Source organism: Micromys minutus (assembly GCF_963924665.1).
Source record: "Micromys minutus genome assembly, chromosome: 23".
Lineage (NCBI taxonomy): Eukaryota > Metazoa > Chordata > Mammalia > Rodentia > Muridae > Micromys > Micromys minutus.
The window spans coordinates 41,629,899-41,657,542 of NC_137958.1; the positions used below are offsets into that span (position 1 = coordinate 41,629,899).

At 41.5% G+C, this 27,644-nt stretch overlaps 1 protein-coding gene across 4 annotated transcripts in view; it reads left to right on the forward strand.

Moving 5' to 3' along the window:
• Window positions 1–27,644, forward strand: part of ST7 (suppression of tumorigenicity 7) — a 225,687-nt gene that overhangs the window by 31,158 nt on the left and 166,885 nt on the right. The window contains exon 1 of one of the 4 annotated variants that reach the window (XM_080936056.1): window positions 16,820–16,825. The exons of the other annotated variants lie outside the window; for them this stretch is intronic. The gene's annotated coding sequence lies outside the window, so the exon portion shown is untranslated. Of the gene's footprint in view, window positions 1–16,819; window positions 16,826–27,644 lie in introns of those variants that run through there. 4 annotated transcript variants of the gene reach the window in all.

Here is a 27,644-nt window from a genome sequence, read left to right on the forward strand (position 1 = left end):
TAGCGATAACATCCACATTGTTTTTCTCCAGGATCTCAAAACAACTTAGCTGCTCAAGTGACTGACTAATGTGCCTTAGAAATAGAACGTGTGGGAGGTACTAAGCTTTGAAATTGATAAGAACTACTCTTTGTGGTAGTTCTCTTCAGCACTGAAGTGTAAATGCATTTGTATGAATTGTTGAAAAACACAACCTCTCCTAGTTTGCTCTCTGCTGCTGTGGTAACGCCATGACCATAAAAACAACTTGGGGAAGAAAGGGTGTATTGGGTTACGGGTTGCAGTCCATCATCCAGAGGAGCTAAGGCAGGAACTCAGGAAGGAATCGGGGGCAGCAACTTGAAGCAGAGACCATGGAGGAATGAACTTCCTGGCTGCTTTCTTATACAACCGACAGCCACCTGCAGTGCCCGCGGTGAGGTAGGCCAGCAGCAATCCTGCAAATGTCCGGTCGACTTCCCTACAGCCAGTCTGTGGAGGCACTTCTTCAAGTTAAGGCTCCATTGCCCAGGTGACTCTAGTTTGTGCCAAGTTGAGGAGCACTCACAAACACCATAGGTGTTATATAAGATGAGGAATGTGTATTGTCTGCAGTGTTCAATAAGTAAAAAGATTTTGAAGTAAAGTGCACTCATTTTGCCTGGAAACAGTTTTGATGACAGAAGTGAAACCATTTTGTATTTTTATGCTTACTTGATACATAACCTTTAATACTCTTAGGCCTTGTACCTGGTGTTATTTAGTATATAGGGTTAAGGACTTGTGTGACAGAACTGATGTGAAGGATGACATCTTTTCATAAAACATTTTGGGTAGAAGGAATCGCTCAGATACTTTAATCTATATTTCATAAGGGTAACTTGATACAAGCGCAGAGTACTTTAGAGAAACAGTGTGGGAAAGGGCACGGCCTTCCTTAGCCATTTTGTAACAGATCTGTGTAAGTATCACCATAAAATGCCTGAAACTTTATACATCTCTGTGTTTCGTTCATTATGACCTTGACTATTCTCAAGGTGGACCAACAAGTGCTCTCTCTCTCTCTCTCTCTCTCTCTCTCTCTCTCTCCTTTCTTCTGGTTTTTTCTAAAGCCACATACATTCCTATGCATCTTTTCACATTCTTAATATGAAGACGAGTTCTGGTGGAGTGAAATGTCATTATTAATATGTTATGATAAAATACCTTAGAGTTGTTCTTGTTATTTGACACCACTTACTTATGAGACATAAAACTATGACTAAAAACCAACCTTATATTAACACTGTGGGCCATCTGCAAGCCATCAGTCTTGTCCCAGACTGAACTTCGCTTTCCTTTCAGCTGCCTGTAGTGAGACAGGCACTTCACCAGGGCGGCCAGCATTAGTGTGAAAATATGTCCACTTTTCATGAACATTTACGTCAAAAGTTTTAAAAGATTTATTGTGTGTGTGTGTGTGTGTGTGTGTGTGTGTGTTTGTGCACGCGCTCGTGTGCACGCACACTCACATGCCTGTATGAGTTTATGAACATCAGGGAAATTTATTTGCATTAAGTTCCCACTGAGGCCAGAGCGCACTGGCACTCCTGGAGTTGGATTGGGGTGGCTGTGAGCACGCTGATGCAGGTGCTGGGAGCCAAATCCAGATTCTTTGCAAGAGCTGTGAGTGCTTTTAAGTACTGAGTCATCTTTCCAACCTCTCTTGTTAAAACATTTTAAAATTAATGAACTTTACATCCTGACACAGTTTTTTCCCTCCTTCCTCTTATCCCGTTGTTCGCACCACCAAAAACCTCTCTCTTATCCTTCCCCCTTTCTTCTCAGAAAAGGCTAGGCCTCCCATGGATATCCACAAGGCTTGGCTTATCAAATTGCTGTAAGACTAGGGGCATCTTCTCCTGCTGAGGCTCCAACCGGCAGCCCAGTGGGAGGATAGGGTCCCAAGGGCAGGCAACAGTGTCATAAACAGTCCCTGCTCCTGCTGTTAGCAGTCTCACATGAAGACCCAGCTGCACATCTGTCACATCTGTGCAGAGGACCCAGGTCAGTCCCCTGTATGCCCCCAGGTTGGCGGTTCAGTCTCTGAAGTCCCACATGAGGCCAGGTTATTTGATTCGGTGAGCTTTCTCATAGTGTCCTTGACCTCTCTGGCTCCTCCCCCTTTCTGCAGGATTCCCCAGGCTCCACTTCCTGACTGTCTGTGGGTCTCTGCAACTGTCCATCAGCTGCTGGGCGAAGCCTGTCTAATGACAGTTCTGCTAGGCTTTCATCTGCAAGTGCGGCAGAATATAGTTAAGTGTTGGGGGTGGGCTTCTTCTCACGGCGTTGGTCTCAAGCTGAACCCGGCATTGGCTGACCACTCTGTCCATTTCTGCTCCATCTTTACTCCTGCACGTCTCGTAGACCGGGAGGAGGATGGGGAGAGAGTAGTGGGAGGAGAGTCAACTGGAATCGTGGCTCAGGGCATACATCTCCGGAGGGAGCTAGAAACCCAAAGCTATGGAAACTCCCAGGAATCTATGAGGCCGACTATCTAAGACTCCTAGCAACGGGGGATATGGTGCCTGAACCAGCCATTTCCTGTAAGCAGGCAAGACTTCCAGGGGAGGGATTGGGACACCAATCCGGCCACAGAATCTGTTAAAATGTTACTGAAATGCTGAAGGGCCTTATCGGTGGAGCTGGTGAGACCCAGTTCCTTCTTTGTACATCACATCACACTTCCTCCTAGTGCTGATGGGCTGTGGAAACAGTGACTAACATGGAACACGTTTAAGACACGGGAGGCAGCTATGTTCTCAGATACATACTTAAAAATAAATTATGCTCAAGAAAAGGATGTAGGACTTGTTTCTGCTAAGAATGAAAATGGGAAGTGAGGGCCTGGGGAAGAAATTTGAGTTGAATTGAGAAATTCATTATCTCAGTGGAAGGAGAAGCTTTCTCATTAATCAGTCATGTTTACACACAAAGGGATAACATATTTGTCTGAGAGCCATAACCACGTAGATCATGAAACAAAATGTTTCAGAATTTTTTTTCACTACTGAAAGTCAGTAATAGTAGCTTTTAAAAAAGTTTTCTTTTATTAGATATTTTTAAATTTATATTTCAAATGATATTTCCTTTCCTGATTTCTCCTCCAGAAAACCCCTATCCCATCCCTTTCCCTGCTTCTATGAGGGTCCTCCCCTCCCACCCACTTCTTCCCGCCTCCCCGTGCTGGCATTCCCTTACACTGGGGCATGGAGCCTTGACAGGACCCCTTATTTATGCCCAACAAGGCCATCCTCTGCTGCATATGCAACTGGAGCCATGGGTCCCCCCATGTGGACTCTTTGGTTGGTGATTTAGTCCCTGGGAGCTCTGGGGGGGGCGTCTGGTTGGTTGATATTGTTGTTCTTATGAGGTTGCAAACCCCTTCAGCCCTTTCAGTCCTTTCTCTAACTCCTCCATTAGGGACCTCATTCTCAGTTCAATGGTTGGCTAAGAGCATCCACCTCTGGTAGAGCCTCTCAGGAGACAGCTATATCAGGCTCCTGTCAGCACATACTTCTTGTCATACTCAATATTGTCTGGGTTTGATGGCTGCATATGGGATGGGTCCTCAGTTGGGGCAGTCTCTGGATGACCTTTCCTTCAGTGTCTGCTCCACACTTTGTCTTCATATTTCCTTCCTTGAGTATTTTGTTTCCCCTTCTAAGAAGGACAGAAGCATCTACACTTTGGTCTTCGATCTTCGTGAGCTTTAGTAGCTTTATAGTAACACTAATTAGTAAATGATGCCAGCGCCTGCCATGTTCCCATCTGTACAGCTGGGCTTCTAACAGTCTCTCCACATGACCTCAGTGGCGGCTTAGCTCCTATCGGTGCCACTGAGGTCAGAGTTGCCCAGGAAGCATCCCAGGAGACCTTGGTCTGAACCTTCTTTGTCCATCTTCTGCTCTTTGCCTAGTGTGTTTATAAGTAGATAATGTAACTTTTCAGAATCAGTAAAGCTTTCCAAGGAAGGGCAGTGGTGACAAGTGTGTTACGCCATTCTTTCCTAAATAATGTCCTTGTGTTTTAGGGATGCTAAGTCAGTTGGTAGAAATAACACAGTCACCTATTCTAGAGGATTAGATTTTTTGGGACTTAGGAAGTGCTTCACTACTTGAGCTTCTCCATTTATCCCTTAATAAGCATTGTCGAGCATAACATTAAATAATACAATTTGTTTTACTAAGATTTCCAATTCTTTTGTTTTTTTTTTTTTCTGGCTCTAATTATATATATGGTTGCAAAACTTTATCTTACTGTATCTTTTAAAAATTAATTGCTTCTTTACCTCATATATTGCACAGCATTTAGGCTGACAACACATATTCAATGAACAACCTTTAAAATACAGAACGGGATGGTTTTCTAGTGAGCTGTGTTGTGTTTGTAACACGGCTGTGAAGAGGTTTATAAACTAAAAAGCAAAACCTGCCAATGAGTCTCCTGTCAGGCATTAAATGCTCTTTGCTTTCCATTTTAACAGTTAGTGTCTATTCTTTTATTTTTTAATTTTCTATCCAGCCACTTTGCTGAACTTGTTTATCAGCTGTAGGAATTCTCTGGTGGAATTTGTGGGGTCACTTAAGTACACTATCATGTCATCTGCAAATAGTGATGTTTTTTCTTCTTCCTTTCCAATTTGTATCCCTTTGATTTCCTTTTGCTGTCTAATCGCTCTGGCCAGGACTTCCAGTACTATGTTGAATAGGTAGGGGGAGAGTGGGCAGCCTTGTCTAGTCCCTGATTTTAGTGGGATTGCTTCAAGTTTCTTACTGTTAAGTTTGATGTTGAGTGTTGGTTTGCTGTATATTGCTTTTATTATGTTTAGGTATGGGCCTTGGATTCCTGTTCTTTCCAAGACTTTTAACATGAAGGGGTGCTGAATTGTGTCAAATGCTTTCTCAGCATATATTGAGATGACGATGTGGTTTTTTTCTATGAGTTTATGTGGTGGATTACATTGGTGGATTTCTGTATGTTAAGCCATCCCTGCATCCCAGGGCTGAAGACTACTTGATCATGGTGAATGATTGTTTTGATGTGTTCTTGGATTTGGTTTGCAAGGATTTTGTTGAGTATTTTTGCATCAATATTCATAAGTGAGATTGGTCTGAGGTTCTCTTTCCTTGTAGGGTCTCTGTGTGGTTTAGGAACGAGGGTTATTGTAGCCTCAAAAAATGAGTTAGGTAGAGTTCCATCTGATTTTATTTTGTGGAATAGTTTGGAGAGTATTGGTATTATGTCGTCAATAAATGTCTGATAAAATTCTGCACTGAACCCATCTGGACCTGGACTTTTTTTGGTTGAGAGGCTTTTGATGACTGCCTCTATTTCTTTAGGTGTTATGGGATTATTTAGATGGTTTACCTGGTCCTGATTTAACTTTAATATCTTGTATCTGTCTAGGAATTCATCCAATTCCTCCAGGTTTTCTAGGTTTGTTGAGTATAGGCTTTTGTAATAGGATCTGATGATTTCTTGAATTTCCTCAGTTTCAGTTGTTATTTTGCCACTTTCCTTTCTGATTTTGTTAATTTGGATACTCTCTCTTTGCCCTCTAGTTAGTCTAGCTAAGGGTTTATCAATCTTGTTAATTTTCTCAAAGAACCAGCTCTTGGTTTTGTTGATTCTTTCAATGGTTCTTTTTGTTTCTATTTGGCCTATTTCTGCCCTAAGTTTGATTATTTCTTGCCGTCTACTCCTCTTGGGTGTATCTGCTTCCTTTTATTCTAGAGCTTTCAGCTGTGCTGATGTATGCTTTCTCCAGTTTCTTTTTGGGAGCACTCAGAGCTATGAGTTTTCTCTCTCAGTACTGCTTTCATTGCATCCCATAGGTTTGGGTATGTTGTGTTTTGGTTTTCATTGAACCCTAGAAAATCCTTAATTCTTTCTTTATTTCTTCTTTGACCCTGCTATCGTTTAATAGAGCACTGTTTAGTTTCCATGTGTATGTGGGCTTTTTGTTGTCTTTGTTGTTATTAAAGACCAGCCTTAGACCATGGTGATCTGAAAGGATGCATGTGAGTATTTCAATCTTCTTATATCTATTGAGGCTTGTTTTGTGATCGATTATGTGGTCAGTTTTCGAGAAAGTGCCTTGAGATGCTGAGAAGAAGCTGTATTCTTTTGTTTTAGGATGATATGTTCTGTAGATATCTATTAATTCCAGTTGGTTCATAACCTCTGCTAGTTTTACAGTGTCCTTGTTCAGTTTCTGTTTCCATGATCTGTCCATTGGTGAGAGTGGGGTATTGATATCTCCCACTATTATTGTGTGGGTTTCAATGTATTTTTTGAGCTTTAGTAGGGTTTTCTTTTATGCAAGTGGGTGCTTTTTTATTTGGAGCATATATGTTAAGGATTGAGAGTTCCTCCTGACAGATTTCCCCGGTAATGAGTAAAAAGTGTCCTTCCTTATCTTTTTTGATAACTTTTGGTTGAAAATCTACTTTATTCGATATTAGAATGGCCACTCCAGCTTGCTTCTTGGGGCCATTTGCTTGGAAGGTTTTTTCCCAACCTTTTACTCTGAGATAGTGTCTGTCTTTGTTTCTGAGATGAGTTTCTTGTATGCAGCAAAATGCTGGGTTTTGTTTATGTATCCAGTCTGATAGCCTATGTCTTTTTATTGGGGAATTGAGTCCATTTATGTTAACAGGCATCAAGGAATAGTGGTTGCTGTTTCCTGCTATTTTTGCTTTTGGAGGTTGAAATGTGCCTGTATGTCTTTCTTCTTTTGGTTTTCTTGCTTGGGAGTTTTCTTGTTTTTACTAGGATGTAGTTCCCCTCGTTGTATTGGGTTTTCCCCCTATAATTCATTGTAGTGCTGGGTTTGTTGTCAGATATTGCGTAATTTAGTTTTGTCTTGGAATATCTTAGTCTCTCCATCTATGGTGATTGGTAGTTTTGCTGGGTATAGCAGCTTTGGCTGGCACCTGTGCTCTCTTAGGGTCTGCATGAAGTTTGTCCAGACTCTTCTAGCTTTTATAGTCTCTGTTGAGAAATCGGGTGTGATTCTGATTGGTCTGCCTTTATATGTTACCTGACCTTTTTCCCTTACTGCTTTTAGTATTCTTTCTTTGCTTTGGGCACTTGGTGTTTTGACTATTATGTGTCGGGAGGAATTTATTTTCTGGTCCAACCTATTTGGAGTTCTGAAGGCTTCTTTTATGCTCATGGTCATCTCATTCTTAAGGGTAGGGAAGTTTGCTTCTACAATTTTGTTGAAGATATTTACTGTGCCTCTTAGTTGTTATTCTTCGCCCTCTTCTATTTCTATTATCCTTAGGTTTGGTCTTCTCATCATGTCCTGGATCTCCTGGACATTTAGGGTTAGCTGTTTGCTGTTTTGGGAGAGCTGGGTACTGGTGTTGCCAGGTTTTCTTGGTTTCCCTGGTGTATGTTCTTTCCCTTTCCTCTTGCAGTCTTGTTGTCAGTCTTGTGTGGATGCTGGGTTACTGGTTCCCTGAGCTGAGCTGGGGCGGGGAGGGTGACCGGCGAACCGCTCTTTTTGTGCGCTCTGCAGAGATCTCTCTGCACCCAGGCTAGTTGGAAAGCCTCCTTGCCAGTCCTGTGTCCCTGGATCACTGCTGGACCACTGCTCCTGGTGGCGGAAGGTCTTAGTGCGTGCCCTGCACTCAATGTGGTCCGCCTGGGAACAGTCCAATGCAGGGTCACAGGTTCCCTGAACCGAGCTGGGGCAGGGAGGGGGAACCGGGGGACCACACTCTTTTGCGAAGATCTCTCCTCAGAGATCTTTCTGCACCCCGGTCAGTTGGAATGGCTCCTCTCCAATCCTGGGCCCCTGGACCCCCGCTGGACCACTGCTGGCTCACCACTGTTCCAGTCCTGTGTCCCTGGATCACCGCTGGACCACCGCTGGCTCACTGCTGCTCCCGGCGGTGGACGGTTCGAGTGCGTGTCTTTTCTTTTAAAAGTATTCTGTTTGAAAAACTTAGCCGTGGCAAAATATACAGAACCTAATTTTTACCTTCTTTGTCACCAAGTATACAGTTCAGTAGGTGCAGTTCCAGGACAGTTTCATTGTTCAACCAGTTTTTGGTTCACAAAACAGATTCCACGTGGCTTCATATTCACTCAACAGCGACTCCCATCTCTCGCCCTCGGCCTCTAATTCCCTATGTCCACCTCTGAGACCAGGTTGCTCCTTTGTGAGTCGCTTTTTTTCGTTTATCATAGTTTTGAGGTTCATCTGTGGTACAGCATATACTGGAGTTTTTTGGGGGGTCTGTGTGGTGATTTGAAACTCCGGCATACTATGAGGTTATTGTATTTCTTTGTGTCATGTGAGAATGTGTTCAGTCTGCTGTCCAGTGTCAGTGACTATATATTGTCATGTCTTTAGCATTTCCTTCTCTACACTTTGTGCAGCTTTTATTGGAGATATTCAGGACCAGAACTCTTTTAGACAGGACTTTTCAGATTTTGGAATTTTATGTATGCATAGTGAGAAATTTTATAGGTGGGGTCCATGCATAGACATAAAATTAATTTATGTTTCATGAATAGTTTACACACACAGTCTGAGAGCAATTTAAAATAGTTTTCGTGTACCTATATTTTGGCAGAGTTCTGTTGCATGAGGTCAGGTGTTGAATTTTCCATTTGGAGCACATGTTGTGTGGTAAGGAGTTTGTATCCGGAGCATCTCAGCCTTCCTTCTGTGGATGGAGGGGCTGAGGCTTGGAGGAGCACACTTCCTGATTCCTACGTATGATTGCAGACGCAAACCCAGGGCTCTATGGTTGTAGAGTCATAGTTTATGAGGTGTGTTTCTTCATACAGCTCAGGAGTGTGGTTGTTTTAAATAAAACAGTTCTAAAGAAACGTTTATTTGGAAGGCAAAAGTTATACGTGGCCCTATGCGTGGTTACGGAGAATTTGTAATATGGACTGTGTGCCCGTAGGAAGCACAAATCATTTCCTAGGCGTTACCCTTTGCCATATTCTCTCTTGGCATCACCTCCACCTGTGTCAAGCTTGTGTCCTTTCGAGGAAAAAGTAGTTTCTTTGATTGGAAATATGTTTTCCATGGTCTTTCAAAAAACCAGAGATAGTGAGGAAATTATCGGCCTGTTGGTCAAAGGAAAAGTGGAAATGTTGCCCCGAGGAACTTTTGGTTTGAAAATTAGCTTGGTTAGACACTGTGACAAACAGCTCACTGCAAATTATTCTATTTTAAGAATGAAAGAACCTTAGAAAGAATCCATCTTCTTAGTTTCATGAATCAGTTTTGTTTTGAAATGCCAAATCTCCTAAAGAATGTAACTGCAGGATTAAGATTTAATGTTCATTTTCTATTTCTCAGCAGTTCTGGTTCTGCCAGGGTTGAACAGACTTTTTCACAGTAAAGCAACTGTTGTTTGTATGTACAACATGAGTATGTTTTGTACAGAGTTTCCTGGATTATAATGTAATTGTGAGAAACTTAGGACACCTTGTGTATTTATTAATTTATTTTACAATTTTTGTTGACTAGAAATGAGTGGAAATGACTTTATTCTGTGAAAGTAGCCAAGGACTTATTGGGAGTTGCCTTATCAATTACCTATCAACCACCAACTCAAATGCATTAGGGGATGAACAAGGTCCTCAACTGTCAAAACTGTATTCTCCCACAGTGTCTTTCGAAATGCAGGAAACTGGGATACACATTTCTGTGAGTTGTCCCCGTACCCGAGACAGAGGTTGATGGAGTTCATTACTATGAGCCTTGTCAGTGGCAGAGACTTCTTCCTGGGAATGCTCACATCAACGATAGATCACAGGGTTGTTCTTGTGTGAAATGACGTTTTTCTAATATATGCATTGTAATTGCAAAAGGGAAATATTTCCCGATATGTGATTATAAGACATTTTGTCTGGAGCCTCTACAGTTTCATCAGAACACAGGTACCTTTGCTTATTTAAAATGCGGGTGGGAAGTCTTGTATTAAATAGCAGGGTTCATTTGTGATAGAGACTGGAAAGGGGCTATAACATCAGAAATATTTACGATTTGGCCTTGTATAGGAAGCCTTTGCCAGACCATTATAAAGCAGCGAGAATGGTTATGTCCCCGAGAGCCATGAGTGTTGTAACTGCTCTGTTTACCTGCGATGCTAGCTGAATTCTACCATGTCAGCTTGAAGCATTTCTCCATCTCTCTCCCTTCCAGAACAGCCATTTATGACTCATTCATGGTTATTTCCCTGACTTCCTCTGACTGTTCTCTAGTGTTTCTTTTTGCAAACCAGGCGAAGAGACCAAAACTGTACAGGAAGCATGTGGTTTGCCTGGTGAGGCCATTCTATTGGAGCATGTATCTGACATGCTACCTCCCTGCTTGTTAGAGAAGCCTGGAGTCTGATTCTGTTCTTCACAGTAGAGCACTGACCCAAATGTATGTAATGTAGCTTTCACTCTCAGTGAGCTGAATAAACCTATTCCTGTTGGGTTCATGTTTGTAAAGAGGAAATCTCAGTTATTCATATTCCATTAGTATTTTACTAACTGTAGTTATGTTTGTCATGATTCATTACATTAAGATTAATTAATGCCTATTCTTTTTATCGAATAGCCTTCACTACTTAAAATACTCCCCCTAATCTTCTAATAGAAGAAACATCTTCTAAAGTAATTCCCCTCCTCAGTTCCGGTGTCAGGTTGCTTAAGGCCCATGAGGAAAGAGAGGCTCCTGCTACTATATAAGAAGCTTGTGTCTGGCAGCCATTGAAAGCTTTGGGCACTGTCACCAAATTTTGAAAGCTTAGAAGTAGGTGCCGTGCAGAAAGAGGACACTGTTTATTTCGTAGGGCTGTTCTACTATCTGGTTGGTGCTTGATCTGGTCAAGTGTCCGAACTGAGACGTTTTGAGATGAGGCGTGTGGGTGGAGCTTACCGACAGGAGTTGGACTCTGTCTGGAGGAATCTTCACTGACCCTTTGCAGTGGGGTCTTCTCACACTCTGATGTGAGCCTAAGACCCCCAGTAAATGAAGTAAATGGGACAGGGGAGAGGGGAGACATCTTAGGTGAAGTCTGATCTTGATGCATCAGCAAGAGGAAGCTGGGTTGAGGTATAATGTAAGGCTTTGCTGTGACGTGTAGCGAGGAGGGTAAGAACCGAGTTCTGGATAATATAGAAAAACCCTGTAGTATCATTTCTACAATGTGGAAAAAGGGACTTTCAAACCTTTAATTACAAAGTGAGTTACTGCATGGGTTAGAAATGTAAGCTATTGTGGTAAAGCTATGGTTTGGGGTTTTAAGAGGGACGGAGACGTGGGAGCTGTGCTCTTTCTCCTCTGGGGAAAATGGAGAGCCAAAGGCTCACGTGGTAGGTAGGACTCTGAGTAAGGAAGCCCTGAAAGGGTGAGGGAAGCTGTCCTTAGTTCCTGGACTGTCGCTGTGGCCTGTCTGGAGCTTGCACAAGTCCAATGAATGCTGTTGTAGGCACCGTGAGGTCCTGTGCGCAGGCGCCCCGCTGTGCTGGGAGGACTGTCTCTTCCCAGTCATGCATCTCCACAGGCACTCAATGTTCTCCTTAAAGCAGCGGCGAGTCTGTAAACCCAGCACTGCTTAGGCGAGTGGATCTTTGTGCGGTCAGGGCCAGCCTCATCTGTATTTTCCAACCTTCAGGACAGCCAAGGCTACATTGCGATCTCCAGCCTCAAAAATCAAGACAAAACAAAAAAAAATTAGCTTGCAGTGTTAGTGCTTTTTAACAACTCTAAATGGCAAATTGTCTGGATGTTCAAATTACTTGGGAAGGGTAGGAAAATTGTGTGGGAAATACAGTTTTTTTTTTTTTTTTTTTTTTTTTTTTTTTTTTTTTTTTTTTTTTGCTCTTATCTTTAGGAAAGGTAAAGAACTATATGAAAATGGAGTAGCCATATATTCTCAATCGTAACAATTGACATCAAAGGACCAAAGGGTGGTGGTACACACCTTTACACCCAGCCTTCGGGAGGCAGAGGCAGGTAGATCTCTGAGTTTGAGGCCAGTCTGGTCTACAGACTGAGTTCCAGGACAACCAGGATACACAGTGACACCTTGTTTCAAAACCATTAAACAAACAAACAAACAAACAAACAGTTGTCAGTGAAGGAAAAGATGACTCAGAGTGTCTGGCAATGTGGGATTAAAGATCACATCTGAGCTGTCTCAGCAGTGACCCTATGCCCTAGTGTAAGTTGACCTGGATAAAGGGGTTGGTGGTCTGCGGCCCTGGGTGTGTGTTCAGGGTTGTTCTCTTTCCACCGTTCTTAGGCTCATTAGGTGCACATGCATGCCGTGAAAGGAGTGAACACGGTGACCCAACGCTTGGACACTGACTCCTTTCAGCTCTGAGACTTCATAACCCCGAGAGCTCCTGCAAGTAATTGGCAGCCTGTACGTTTCTGTTTCTCACTCCGAGGAATTAGAGAGCTAGCCTGCCCCCATTTTAACCCATACTAGCAGGAGGCAAGTGAGACTTGGGGAGACTTCTCTAAGGATGACTTTACAAAAATAGTCAAAGGGGCACAGAGCCACAGTTGAGTTACTGCTGAGTTGAGATAAGCAACCCTGTGTGTGTGTGTGTGTGTGTGTGTGTGTGTGTGTGTGTGTACTCGCGGGCTCACGCACTTCCCCACACTTGTTGCCTATTCAAAGAGCTGCTTGGCTTTGTGGATGATAGAGCTTTGAGAAATATCCAGTATTAAATATCCTTAATGCTTCACTATGGAATACGGAGGTAAAGTGAAATTTAGAATAGATTCTGACTATATAGAATAACTTTAAATATAATACTTAAATTTGTTCTTTTAAAATAACATCCCATTACATAAGCTTAAAAATATAAACTAGCTTATTCCTTATTACACGTGAACTTGTTATATATAATTGTTACTAATTTCAGAAAAGCATTCAAAGGAACTTCCCAGACATGCCCCGTTGTTTCTTCTGTATCAGTTTGAGACATACTCATAGAGATTTAAATGGCAACCCATGATAAATTCCTATTTCTCTTCTTTTGGTCAAAAGCTTAAAGTCAAGCATCTGAATTTAGGTTATGTCATACCTACAAAAAATAAAATAAAATTTATACATCATTCTGAAACAAAAGTGATAGGAAAAGAAAACACACACACATACATACACACACACACACACACACACACAAGCACATCCACAGGCACAACTGTGAGCATACACACACCTATGTACATGTGTGTGCACACACTGTAGTTGTACTTTAGAGAAAACCTTAAGGAGGGTATTGAAGATTTAGAGAACAAGTCTATGTGGGACACAACTTTACCTAGGTTAGAAGATTCACTCTCATGTGGAGAGAGGAGTGTATTTGATAGCTCAGTACAAAACAGTCAAATTTGTAACACTTTTAACAGACAGCCTTCCTTTAAGTATGCTTTATACATTTTGAAATTTTGTTTTCGTGTGAAAATGTGTGTGTGTGTGTGTGTGTGTGTGTTTGTGATTATAGGTGTGCATGTCCCACAGTCATATGTAGGTCAGAGGATGACTAGTGTGTGTGTGTGTGTGTGTGTGTGTGTGTGTGTGTGTGTGTGTGCAGTTGTGCATGTCCCAAGTAGATATCAAGCAAGATACTAAGATTACTTTGGTTTTGAAATCTATGTGACCTTTTTTTGTCAGGGGAGTAGAGTGTTGAGGAACTACGAATCAGTTTTATTTTTCTTCATTTGCTTCCATCACATTTTCTTAGACAACACACTAAAGCGCGTGTTTATTCTCTGAACATTCTAGAGGAGACAGAGCAAATGAAATAATGAGGAATACTCAGCGATGAGCAACCAAAGTTTCTAAGAAGTCTGAAGCGCCTCTGTCCTTGGGGGCCAGAGGAGTCAAGTGGTGTGGACTCTGCCTCATGTTGTTGACATGTCAGATGCCTGATGTTTTTAGCAGACTGATGTCTCTGGGGTTATCTGAAAAGAAGGCTTCTTAAAATCATTATAACCTTCACCCTAATTCTTATAACGCTGTGCTGAAATGGAGACATTGATCTGTAATCTGTGTACTGAGCCCATCAGCTGGTGACGGGCTCCTTGCTTCATCCTTTGTAGGGAAGGCTCTCACCCTCGGGGGGTCTCCTTCTTTTCCACTTTCTCTATTTTTTGATGGCCATATCAACCCATTACTTAAACAACTTCACATGCAACACGTCTACACTATTTAAAGGAGATCTTTCCCAGGGCAAAAGGAAATAAGTAAATAAATAAATAGCTCATATGAGATAAACTTTGGCCAAAGGTCCCACCAGTCTAAGTGTGTTCCCGTTCCCACTTGCTGCAGATACACCGCAACAGCATTAATATCCCTCCTTACCTGACGGCTTGGAAGTTTCTTCTTTTTTTTAAACAGAAACATTTTTACATATTTACAGTTTAATTCATGCTGAGATTTTTTTTCATGTTTTTTTTCTTTTTCTTTTTTAAAAATTGGATATTCTCTGTGTTTACATTTCAGATGTTATCCCCTTTCCCCCAATCTCATCTGCCTCCCCCTCCCATTGCCTCCATGAAGGTGCTCCCTCTCCCAACTTCCCTCTCCCACCTCAGAACCTTGACATTCTTCTACATTGGGAAAAGGAGCCTTTGCTGGACCAAAGTCCTCTCCTCCCATTGATGTGAGAGAATGATATCCTCTGCTCATTCTGAGGTTTTTACTACTTCTATAATTTCTTAGTTTTATTTGGTGACTTATTTTTTTATGCATCTCTATCCACATTTTTCAATTCATTTGTTTTTCTTTTCTTTTATTTGGACTATTAAAATGCTATATAATTTTTAGCAATTATTTCTTTTTTTTTTTTTTACAAGAGGTGTTACAGTAGACAGACCAACAGCTTTGCTTTGGAACCAGACCTCCTGGATTTGAATCTCAACATAATCCTTATTGCTTACGTCATCCTGGCAAATTGACTTAGTAATGTAGGTAATAGCAGTATCTCCTCGTGGAGTTGGTATGAAGATTAAATGGATGAGCACATATAGAAGTCCCAAGTAGCGCCAGACACAGAGCATGCAAAGAAACATTGCATATGATATTCTGTTCGGCAGCACCAGCTTTGTTCACACTTACTCTTCATACTGGCTAAAATGGCTCGGCGTTTATGTATGCTGAGACAACTTTCCTTGAACAAACTGAACAGCAAATCCAACGAGCTGTTATGCAAGCAGCTGAGACGATGAGGCACGTCTCCATCCAACGGCCAGAGGAACTACTAATGCTACTTTGGGTGTGATGTACAGTTCCACAGTCTTGCCATAAATTTAACGCTTCAGAGCTGTGTCCATTTTAAGACAGTTCTTTGTAAACAAAAGAGAGCATGGAAAAAGGTATATTGCTGAGAAGGAGTGGAGGGAGACTTGAACTCTTGAACCGTTTCCTGCACGTGAGTTTTAAGGTAAAGCTTTATACACGCAGTACACATTCTGTACATTTCTGAATCTTAAAGGCACTGGAACAAACTTCCTTCTGTGCTTGAGTGAAGCAGGCCACTTGAAAGAAAGTTCGAGTACCTTTAATATGTGTTTAAAAACCAGCTTTAGGAGAATGGGGAAACGGTGCGCAGGAAGACTTTTATTTGCTCTGTGAGTCAAGAAGCAAATACCTATTATTTTCGATCCTTTCTGTTTGAGCAGATTAAGAAATATGTTAGTCACAGATTCCCATTTGTGCACAAGTGTGCACAGGTGTGTGAGCACAGCATTATGATGCCCGAGTTACTGTGAGAATGATAGAGACTTCCAAAAAGGAAAGATTTAAAATAGGGCAGAAGGGACAAGAGAAATATGTGTACACAAATCTGTGGTTTCCACATTTGAATGTTTGCCAGTAAGTGAAAGTGTAACCTCTACGATTTGATGCTATTATTTCGCTAATACATTCATGTGTGTGCAAATGCTCCAGACCTATGTAGCACACGCCTTTTCATCTATTTCTGATTAAATGTTCAGCTTTAGATGTCAGCTCACCATAATTTAGAGATAATAATCTGGAGCTCTTCTGTAATAACTTTTAGACGTAGGTTATTTTTCTCATTCTGATGCTCCTTAATTCTCTCGCAAAGCCTCATTTGCTGTAATCTAACCAAGAACCCTGATCCGCGAGTCTTTGTGGTTAGTTGGTAGAAGGCCAGAATTTAAATTTCTTTGAGGTCTCTTGCTGAGTGGCATCACAGGATGAAGAGCTCTTCAGGAGGGGGGAATGCGCTTGTGGTTTTTGGTCTTGTGCATTTTGTGACAAAGGAATTCCCTTTTGAATCACGCTGCTGTCTTGAAACCCTGGAGCCTCTGGTTCAAGCAGCACGGTCGGTCTGTGCCGCGTCCCTGACGTCATCCGGCGTATGCATAAGCTCTGCTATTGTCTTACCGCTAGAGCAGGGCTGAGAACTGCAGTCTCCTAGCTGCTCTCAGACCTGCCCTGCGCTAGCTACCTAGCCCTGCCTCACTGCATCCCTCCAGGGCCGCGGCAGCCTTTCTCTGCCTGGTGGATTTTGAAGAGCAGCTCTTCGATTTGGGGTGGTGTAGGAGACCTGGCTTCCCGTTCTCGTTCTCGAGGGAGAGCTGAAGCCCTCAGAGGAGAATCTGGCAGCTGGACCCAGCTCGGACTGCATTGTCTGGCTTCATGACCCCTGCTGTGTAGCCAGCTCATCTCTTTGCTCTCGGGAGCACATGCACATCTTACATTTTCTTCCTTCCTTTTCTTTTTCTTTCCCTTCTTCTGAACATTTTTTTAAAAGCAGCTTCTGGAGCCAGCCATGTTTGGTACTGAATCTTCATGTAAGTAGATCCTACTTTTCTGTTCTATAGCATCTGGGTGCTGTCATGGTTTCCCTGGGTTGAGTTCATATCACTTTGCCTTAGGTTAATAATATTTGCGTTTGCCTCTAATTACAGAGGAACTGGTCTTGGGTAAGGGACTTCCCTGAAGTGGATTATTCATTCTTAAAGCCAGGGGTGTCAATGTGGTCTAAACCAGGCCTCCAAGAGGGAGGAGGCCAGTAGACAGGATCCAGGCAGCCTCCCAGACCCCGTTAATTGATGGGACCAGGCCTGTCACCAATACATTGTCAGAGGCTTCTAATGTCCTTAAACCCTAAAACAGAGGCTAGGGGACTCTGAGATGACAGCATTTATAAGATAAGGCGAGATAAAGGTGTCTTTATATATCTTCCTTCATATATTTAACAAAAACACAGGAGTAGATGCTACATGTAGATTCAAGAAGAACAATAAATAGCGTTTTACTTGAATACAGTGGTTTTGGTTTATAATGGTTTCTATTTTGATCCATTGGTTAACATCACAGGACATCATCAGCATCACAGTTTTAAACTTACCACAATGAAATTGCTTTGGTGCAGAGCAGGCCCTGCACAGTGGGCTGGGCTGGACAGCACATGTAGACACACCAAACAGGTATTTAAACACAATGGCCAACCTATCTGAGAACCGTCTAAATGCTTTATATAAGGCAACGTAACCTGTCAGAGAGGCTGTACAGCTTCTGCAGAACATTTGCTATCATTGGTGAGCAAAGGTGACAGTTAAGTGTTTCTAGAGATTTGACCTACTGGCCTGGCTTTGCAGTGGGGGAGGGGCTGGGTCAAGGTAGGGCCTTGAGGAAATCCATTTTTGATTAATTTGTAATGTGACCTTAACTTTCTGGTAACAGCCATGCATGTAGCGGTGGGATGGTTGCTGATTATTGTTAAACAGCAGCATTTGAAGAGAGCTAATAATTATCAGTTCTTTTGTTTATTGACTGGCTTTGACAAAGGCTCATTTTTATCATTTTATTATGGAAACCTCTCATCTCCAATACCACCATATTTCCTAATTAACTTCAAGACACTAATAGTGAAATTTAGTATCCATTTAACAGAAGACAATGGTGCTTCTTAATAATTTGAAAATATTTTAAAATCCTTTTAATGGTACATTTGGAATTCTTGTCACCCAAGAAACAGATACCCAGTGGCAGAGATCCCGCACCTTTATTTTAGTAATGGAATTTTGTTGATTTAAGAGCCTAGGTGTGGACAAAAATATTTATATTGTGTATTAAAGGAAAATGAGCCTGGTTAATGGCAGTTGAAATCCATTGTTGGGCCTTATGCTAAGGTCTCCTCCATTGTTGGCCTATTTTTCCAAGACAACACAGTCTTTTTTCACCATCAAACCTTATCTTTTGATAGTCTCACCCGTGTGCTATGTGGTATATTTAAAAACTGCTCTTGGTTTCCATAGCTACCGATTTGGAACAGAATTGAACACTGCTCAGCAAATAGAACACAGTCATGCAGGGTTTCTTTCTCTTTTGCTTTTACTTAGAACCTTTTTGCTTTGGCTGAGGGTTAATTTTTATCTCTTGCTTGTGACTAGAAGCCCACAGGTATTCATGCTTCCAGTGGCATTTAGGACTAGAAATGGCTGCCTTCTTTTAGAGGAGATAGAGTGTGCTCGGTTTGTAGCTATGACCCTTCACTGTTATTACTTCTCTCTGGGCACTGGTTGGAAGGCTTGAAACCTCTCCACAGAGAGAACATGCAGGCCCGTGTGCTCTTTGAAGTTTACTTTCTGGAGCAGGGTCCTCCCAGACCAACTTTGGAGCTCTCATTATTAACCTGTTTCGGGAAGTCTTTTTCTACCTCGCTTGCAGTGCTGAGGTAGATCCTGGAAAAACAAAAAACTTTCCTTCAGAGGTGTTGTGAGACTTACTCTTGATTTCTGGCTGCTGTGCCTTACTTGCATCCGATTTTTTCTTAAAATCATGTCAGATTATAATATACTTACACCATTTCCCTCTTCCTTTTCCTCCCTCTGGGTCTTCTTGTATAAATACCCTCTGCTGCTCTTTCTCAGATTTATGGCCTCTTTTGTTTTTAATGAATTGCTGTTAACACACAAATGTGTGTGTGTGTGTGTGTGTGTGTGTGTGTGTGTGTGTGTGTGTATGTGTGTGTGTGTGTGTGTGTATTCTAGGTATCTAAATACAGCCTGCTCCATCTGTACAATGTTACTTGTGTTTTCAGGGCTGACACTGGGTACTGGATAATCAGTTGGTGTGCTCTTCCCCGAGGAAGACTTTCCCCACGTCTCAGCATTGCTTAGTTGCATGTTGTTTAATCTGATTGATTATCAAGATGCATCAGATTCTGAGTAGCTTCCAAGCATTTGCACTCACGTTTGTACTGGAAACAGCCCTACGTGGAAGGACATACAGAACATCTCTTTCCTCAGAAAGAAGGATGGCCTTCCCACTCACTACACTTGCCAAGCGATAATTACCATTCTAATTGGTGACTTCCCAGACACATGTTAGTGAATCTTTTACATTTTCTCTCTTGCTTTCTTGTTTTTTCCACATGTAAGACAAGGGAAGACATCTTCATTTTTAACTTGTTGAATATACAATGAAGTTGATGTTATATCTTATATGTTTGAGGTCAGGTGTCTCTAGTGGCTTAGGTTCTACATTATTATATTTCCATCTTGCCAAGTGCCTGCTTATCTTACAAACCTCTCTCTCCTAAACACCCCCAAATAAAAAGGAACTACATAGCTTTTTTTTAAATGAAAAAATTGACCCGAAAGACCAAATGTCTTGAAAATTAAAGACTTACATAACTATGTAAAAATAATGAATAAATTCAATTAATGTCTGATAAAGTTTATTTTATTTAATTTCTGTCTGTTTTTATAGTACAAGCGATTCACTCTAAGGATGTCTATATTCTAGGCAGGCACTGCTCCATCCCCAGCCCCTCTGTCTCTAACTGTCCTATTTGCATCTTTCTGACCAGTGGGCATGTGTTTCCTGCACTTGGATAGACTGCCATTGTCTCTCTGGGCTCTGCTTTAGGAGACCCACCGTGGCAGTAGGAAGCGTAATAACCCCGAGGTTCTGTCACTCTGTCACCTTCTAGATGGTTGTAAATTTTCTCCTTACTGAAGATTTTCACATCTAAACATTTCCTTTATTGGCTTTGAAGAAACACAATTTTAGTTTTTGCATGTCTGAATCATTCAAGCGTAAGAAGAAAGTGCCATTAATAATGTTTTATCGAGTAAAGCGATCACCATGTGCACATTTGGAGTACTTAACTTGACTTAATGCAGTTTATGTAGAAATATCAGTAGAATTCTGTGAAATTAAAAAAAAATTCTTGGAGACTTTTAAAGAGGAAAACAGAGTTCAGCTTGTGTGAAATTGTGTCTACCACAAGAACTGCTAACAGGGCAAAGTGGTTCTTGTCTTTGTTGAGTGAAGCAAACTGTGGTGTTGCCCTCTGTTTACACACTCCCTCAAACCCCTCAAAACTGTTCTAGCTGTAATGAACATTATTCAGTTAGTATTGTCTGAGATGAGTTCTGCTCCCATCCCTCTTTTATTTAACTTTTTTATTTCTCAAGGGTGCCAATGAAAGGGACCTTTTCAGCTATGCAGTGGTGGGAATTGTGCCCTGTTACATTAATTTGCCTTATTAGATTAGTCCCTTACCTGCTGAGAAAGAGGATGTCCCCAAGGCAAATAGTATCATCTAAGCTCTCCCTGGGACAACAGACCCAAATAAACTCTTCTATAAGTTAGAGAGAGAGAGAGAGAGAGAGAGAGAGAGAGAGATAGACAGAGAGGTGGGCATGGGGGGTTCTAAACTAATGGATTTGTGAGGCATGGAGGAAAGAAATTATGAGAGTACAGTAACTAGTGAGACACACTCACTGGATCATAGAGTACAGTAACTAGTGAGACACACTCACTGGATCATAGAGTACAGTAAGTAGTGAGACACACACTCACCGGATCATAGAGTACAGTAAGTAGTGAGACACACTTACGGGGTCATAGTGGCAATGGGGTGATGACAGATGACACAGAGAGTTACCTTTGTGACCGGCCTGTATCTCGTTGGATGGGGTAATGAGAAAGATCTGTTGCTGTTACCTGTAAATTTGTCTGTGGCGGGCACCAAAGTTCACTTGTTGCCTTTACTTTCCTTATAGACACATTAAGTTGCAACTGGACAGTTTATTAGTAATAGTAATAACCATGGTGTCATGTTGCCAAATGGCAAGCAGTTGTCTGAGAGACAGTCAGATGAGTGCACCTCGCAACATTAGGTCACAAATGAAGTGCATCTGTCAAGGAAACAAGATGTGCTCCTCTATGTGCACCACAGGGACTTCTTTTTGACAGCTGGCCGTGTGTAAGGCTGAACTTTGGTCTGTTGTTTTACTGTGATGTGTGGATAAGTTGAAATATGAACAGGGACTACAGTTGCCCCAAATCACCTTTAAAATGGACCACTTCTCAATACAAACACCAAGCTATTATTAATAACCATGTTAGAACTGTTTTTCTGCTGTTAAAATGCTAGACATTTTAGGTCTAGTGCTATTCCCCCTTTCTTAGTATTTGCTATATGTAACTGGGTAATCTAGGAACACCAGCTATTTTCCTTTCTTAGAAACATCATTAATCTGGCTGCTAGTACTGAGCTATACTGGATCTTAGATGCTTTCATCTCAAAACAAAAGTAGGAATGATTAACTGGGGTTTGATTACCCTCCCAAGTCTGCACTCAGAACATGGACGTACAGGCAACTGTGTTGCGTGGCTTTAAGGAAGTAGAACACCACAGACAAAGAATGTTGACTTGAGAAAGCAGCCGTGGTTCATGAGGATTTATGCTGGGATAAACTTTTATAGGAGTTTGGGAAGTTTAGTTGACTTGCTTTTCTTTGTCTACTTTTCAAACAGCAGGTTCTGATGTGAAGACTTCCTTCAGAACCTGTTCTCTGTTGATAGTTAACATTGTAACTTTTAAATCCAAGAGGATATTTTAAACAAAGACAGGAGTAGTTTTTTTTTTTTTTTTTTTTTTTTTTTTTTTTTTGTGGATATATCCATGTTCACCCACTAGTTCAAAAGTAGACTAAAAATCTCCATTAGTTTCTTACATTCACCTCAATGTTGGACTCCCTGTTAGCCTACAGCTTGTTCAGTAAAAGTTACACAAGCGTCCAGTGCCTCACTGTCTGAAGAATTGCTGCAATGGACCAGATTCATATCCTGTCTAAACCGTGGGAAATCCATCAGGGAAAATTACCATATATGGAACTTTCCCCATAGAATTCCCATGGAATCACACAGGATGTGAATAGTGCTTATTGTTACGGAGTCTGAGCTAGGAAAGTCACTGCACATGTATTTTTTTAAGCATTCACAATATCTATAGTATCTTGTTAATATAATCAGTTATTTTCACTTTCAATACAATATCACTTGGTATACCAGCCTATGAATTAACTGTGTGGTTACTTTTAGGCTTTTACTGAGAAAACACATTTGGTATTGATGAGAGGCCATCTTTACTATGCTGTAAGGGTAAACGGCAAGATCTTCACTACGTTCTGTTTGTATTCTTAGCTCAGAGAGATAACCATGAATTTAAAAATGATTGTGCAGTCTGATGTGTGAGGTAGAAATGGCAGCCAGGAGAAATACGGAGCACCAACTGTAGACATTCTGGACTCTCATGGACCTCACTGAAACCGGTCGGTGCCACATGACACCAGGGTTTGGCTGTGCACCTTTAAATTGTGCTTGTTCAGTGAAATTTTGGTTTAAGGAGAACTATCTTTTCAGAGTCAGGGCACGTGCACCAGGGAGAGGCTAACCAAATGTCAGCTCTGTAAAATAATATCCAGCTGTAGGAAAGAGTAACAAAAGAAAGGAAGCCATCACTTCCTCAGACTTGGTGGGAGGCTTGATCGGTGGACACCTTTGGAGAAGAGTTTGCATAGAGTAGGATGAAGTTTGTCTGGGTTGGGAAATACCCTCTGTATTTACTGCCTCTGCTCAGACCCATTACAGATACCACTAAATAATCACAACCGTCCTACAGAAAAGGCTTAAGCCTATTAAATTGGAATGTTTGCCCTTTAAAATACTTTGTCGGCATAAATGTCCAAGTCAGTGTGATAGTTACATGAATGTGTGATGTAAGCAAGTATGACAAATCAGGGGAAAGTAGGCATCTTCAGTGTTCCACGCATACACTCTTAGATGTAATGTTGTGGTTCTCAGTAAGGAGTCGGTTACTATTATTGGTCTCTTATGAACAGAGATTCCTCCCGTTAAAACGGTATCACCAGAGCAGGGCAGATACCACCAGGCATTAAACTTTATAGTACATTCAGTGAACACTTATTCTTAAATTCGGAATCTATGTGTTAATGAATATTATTAAATATGATATGATATGTTGAATCATATGGGGTTAATATAGGGGTTAATATCATGTTTTAGGCTAAGGAGCTTTTTGTGTATTTCTGGTATGTCAGAAATATGTCAATGAACAACTTTTTTTTTCTTTTTTAAATTGGACATTAAATGTATTTACATTTCAGATGTTATCCCCTTTCCTCCAATCCCATCCCCCACCCCCTCCCATTGCCTCCATGAAGGTGCTCCCTCTCCCACCCTCTCTCTCCCACCTCAGTGCCTTGACATTCCCCTACACTGGGAAAACAAGCCTTCACTGGATCAAAGGCCTCTCTTCCCACTGAGGCCAGAGAATGCCATCCTCTGCTGCATATGCACCTGGAGCCATGGGTCTCTCCATGCAAACTCATTGGTTGGTGTTTTAATCCTTGGGAGCTGTGGTGGGTTTGGTTGGTTGATCATTTTGTTCTTCCCATGGGGTTGCAGACCCTTTCAGCTCCTTCAGTCCTATCTCTAGCTCCTTCATTGGGGTTCTCGTGTTCAGTCTGATGGTTAGCCGCAAGCATCCTCCTCTGTATCAGTATGGCTCTGGCAGAGCCTCTGAGGAGACATCCATATCAGGTTCCTGCCAGTAAGCACTTCTTGGCATCAACAATAGTGCTTGGGTTAAGTGGCTGCATATGGGGTGGATCCCCAGGTGAGGCTGTCTCTGGTTGATCTTTTTTCCCAATCACTGCTCCTCTATTTGTTCCTTTATTTCCTCCCATGAGCGTTCTGTTCTCCCTTCTAAGAAGGACTGAGCCATCCACTTCTGGCCTTCCTTCTCTTGGAGCTTCATATGTTCTGAGAATTGTTTCTTGGGTATTCAGAGCCTTTTAGACTAGGATTCACTTATCAGTGAGTACATACCATGAGTGTTCTTTTGTGACTGGGTTACCTCACTCAGGGTGATAGCTTCAAGTTTTATCCATTTGCCTAGGGATTTTATGAAGTCATTGTTTTTAATAGATGAGTAGTACTCCATCAGTGAACAACTCTCACTTGTCATCTTTCTGAGCAAGACCAGGGGACCCCAAGAGAGCAACAGCATGGGAGACATTAATCACAGTGCAGATTTATCACGGAACTGATAGGTTTCCATTTACTGATGGCTTTAGAATGTTAGAGCAAAGCTGAATTGTAGTAATGACAAGTTACTCTAGCCACCAGTTTCTTTACAGCATGAAGATAAAATTAAATTCCTCTTGTGATTCAGAGCTAATAACATATTTAAGATTCAGGACTTTGTGCACATCTGGTCCAGTGGCAAGCCTGTTGAGGATGCGTATGGACTAAGAAATCCCAGTCTCCACTGTGGTAACCTTAGCCATATCTGGTGATGGACATTGAGGAAAGGCATTTTGTAGGGTCTAGCCTGGGGAAAATAGATGGTTCAGCCTAGCCTTGCTTCACTCAGAAGCCCGTAATTTCTCATCTGAATTTCCTTAGGCTTTTTTTAAATGTTATGTTATTATTACTATCTTATAGCCGAAACCCTGCATCTTAAAACCAGTGTGCATTGCTAGTTTTCACTGTTCCTTGGGCTAAGCAAGCCCCACTTACTGTTCCCATCCTTTGACCTCTGAAGTAGTTGAAGCCAGATTTCTGTAGCTATGTTTAAGCCTCATGCGAGCCAGAGATCCAGAATGGCTGTGGCTCCGACCTGTTGACTCGGGGCTGGAGCTATGGGCAGAAAGGCTTGTTCTCAGCTTCTTCATGTGGCTAAGGCACAGTACTGAATTCTTGGAAGTAACATTTCATGACAGAGCATTCTGGGAGAGCAGGCAGAGGCGGTGGTGTTTCCTTTGCTTTAGCTTCTGCGGTCTTCGAAGTCACTTCCATATATAATAGTGGCCACATAAGTCACTGGGATGAGCCAGATTCAAAGGGAGGGGTTAAAAACCATTTTGTGTTGAGGGTGTGAGTGGCCAAGTCACATTGCAGAGAAACGTCATGTGGAGAATATAATAACGCTTTACCTGGAAAATAGAGTTGGCCACAGTCGTTTTACACTGCAGAGCACTGCTCAGGGATTTGGAAATGTTTTATATAACATTCCAGAAAGTGAGTGTTCTAAACTTGTATGCTATCTCATTTTTAGTTATTCATGTCTGCCATTATAATACAAAATTAGTATTGAGAAACAATAGAAGCTTGTGTAGCTCTAATTTATTTTTTATGTCAGTACACATAAATCAAAGAAGTGCTTTTTACTTAAGTTGGCATTATGAGACACACGGCAGGCATATGGAAGGGAAACTGCTCCATCATTTTCTTTTCTTTTCTGTGTCTTGTGAGTGCATGTGTATGCATCATATTCATTCCTGTTTCAGCCAGTGGCAGAAGAGGATATTAACCTCCCGAAACTGGAGTCACAGCAGATTACCAGCTGCTATGTAAGTGTTGGGGACAAAACCTGGGTCCTCTGCAAGTGCAAAAAGTGCTCTTGGCCACTGAGCCACCTTTCCAGCCCAGGGAAATCAGTTTTTAAAATATCATGGTTGATGGTGCATACGGTGTATTCAGTTTCAGTGTATAGTTTGACAAAATGTGTATATCCTTGTAGTCAGCATTATTACAACCTAGATTAAACATGCAGCTATCACACCAAAGAGTCCCCTACGCTTTACAGCCAGTTCCCATGGTTACGATTTCATACAAATGGAACAATACAATGTATACTTTTGTTCAGCATGCTGTTTTCAGCCATGTTGCTACTGAGAGTTCTTACTGTTGAATAATAAATAAATGTCCTGGTTCAGCAGTGCATTTACTCCTATCTTCAGTTCTTGTAAATAAAGCTACCATATAAATACGCAGTGGCGATTCCTCCTGTGGACGAGTCTTCATTCCTTGGCCGCTGTTTGATTTTATCTGGCTGGCTGACTTTTTAGAGCTGTGCATTGAACTCGGGACCTCACGTGTGCTAAGAAAAGGCTCTTCCATGGAGCCACATCTCCAGAACTAGGCTTTCATTTTTCTTCCCAACAATTACATACCTGGAAATGCCACTTCTGAGAATCATTAGATGTGCTTTACTGCAGCGAAGGGGACTTGATTTTGTCCCCATTGTTGCTAGTATTTGCTGTGTCAGCATTCTTCGCTCACGCCATTGAGTGAGTGTGCAGTGGCGTACTGTGACGTCAGTGTGCATTTTTCTCACTCTGAAATATGTTGAGCAGATATTCACACAGTTCTTGGTCCTTTGTATGTTATCTTTTGATGAAATAGCATCTAAATAACTTATTTTAAAAATTAACTCTTTACTGAGTTTTGAGAGTTCCTCATATATTTTGATATAGTCCTTTTGTTAAAGATATTAATAATACTTTCATATATTATGTAGGTTTTCATTGTATTTTCCTAACAGTGTTGAATTTTTAATTTTGACCAAGCCCAGGTACCAATTTCTAATGCACCATGTAACAAGTTATATCTGCTTTCAGATTGAGAAGATTTTTCCTCTATATTTCCTTCTAAATGCTTCTATGAGCACGTGTGATCTCACTTTTACACATGGCATGTGTTAAAAGCAGTGGTGTTTTTTTTTTCACCCCAAGACTGAGTTTTCTTCTTGTATTTTATGGGGATGGGCATGTTCTTACAGTGGTGCATGTTTAAAGGTCAGAGGACTACAATGTACTCGGCCCAGAGATCAGATCGGGTGCTCAGGCCTGTGGTGGCACCTATGTCAGCCGAGCTGCAAGCTCCCATGTCCCTTGAAGGTGGTATGCTTGCTCCTTCATTTACGCCTTGACTCTGGTCCGGTGTAGAAAATTCAGTTACAAAATGACAAAGACAGAGCTCAGAGCTGCTTTTATTACCCTATTAACAAAAGAATACACAGGAGGAGGGAAGTTACTTCTGTCGCTTAACCAACTATATGGACCTAGAAAATGTGCTATGCAATACGGAAAAACGAACAAAGGGGTGCCCTTTCTAAGACCCATGTCGTCCTCTGGGGTTACTGCTCTCCAGAGACTCTCATATGTCCGTCTTCTTCCTGATCTCCAGAGAGGAAGCAAAACTTCCCTCAAGATAGATCTACTGTAACATTTGTCACCTCAAAAACATAAAACTTGAATTTCTAAGAACTTTTTCTAATCATTTATTTGACTTACCTGTAATAAATTTCAAAGTCTGCAAGTTTCACAAATGTTTTATTTGATATAGATCGAATTGCTTGAGATGGTATATGACACATATGTCTTATAAATATGAATTTGTGAGACTGCGTATGTAATGCAAAGAGTACTTACATCAAATGTCCCATTCTTGTTATGCTAAGCTTCTTATAGTGGTCCTATAAGAAATCAAGGCTAGTTAACT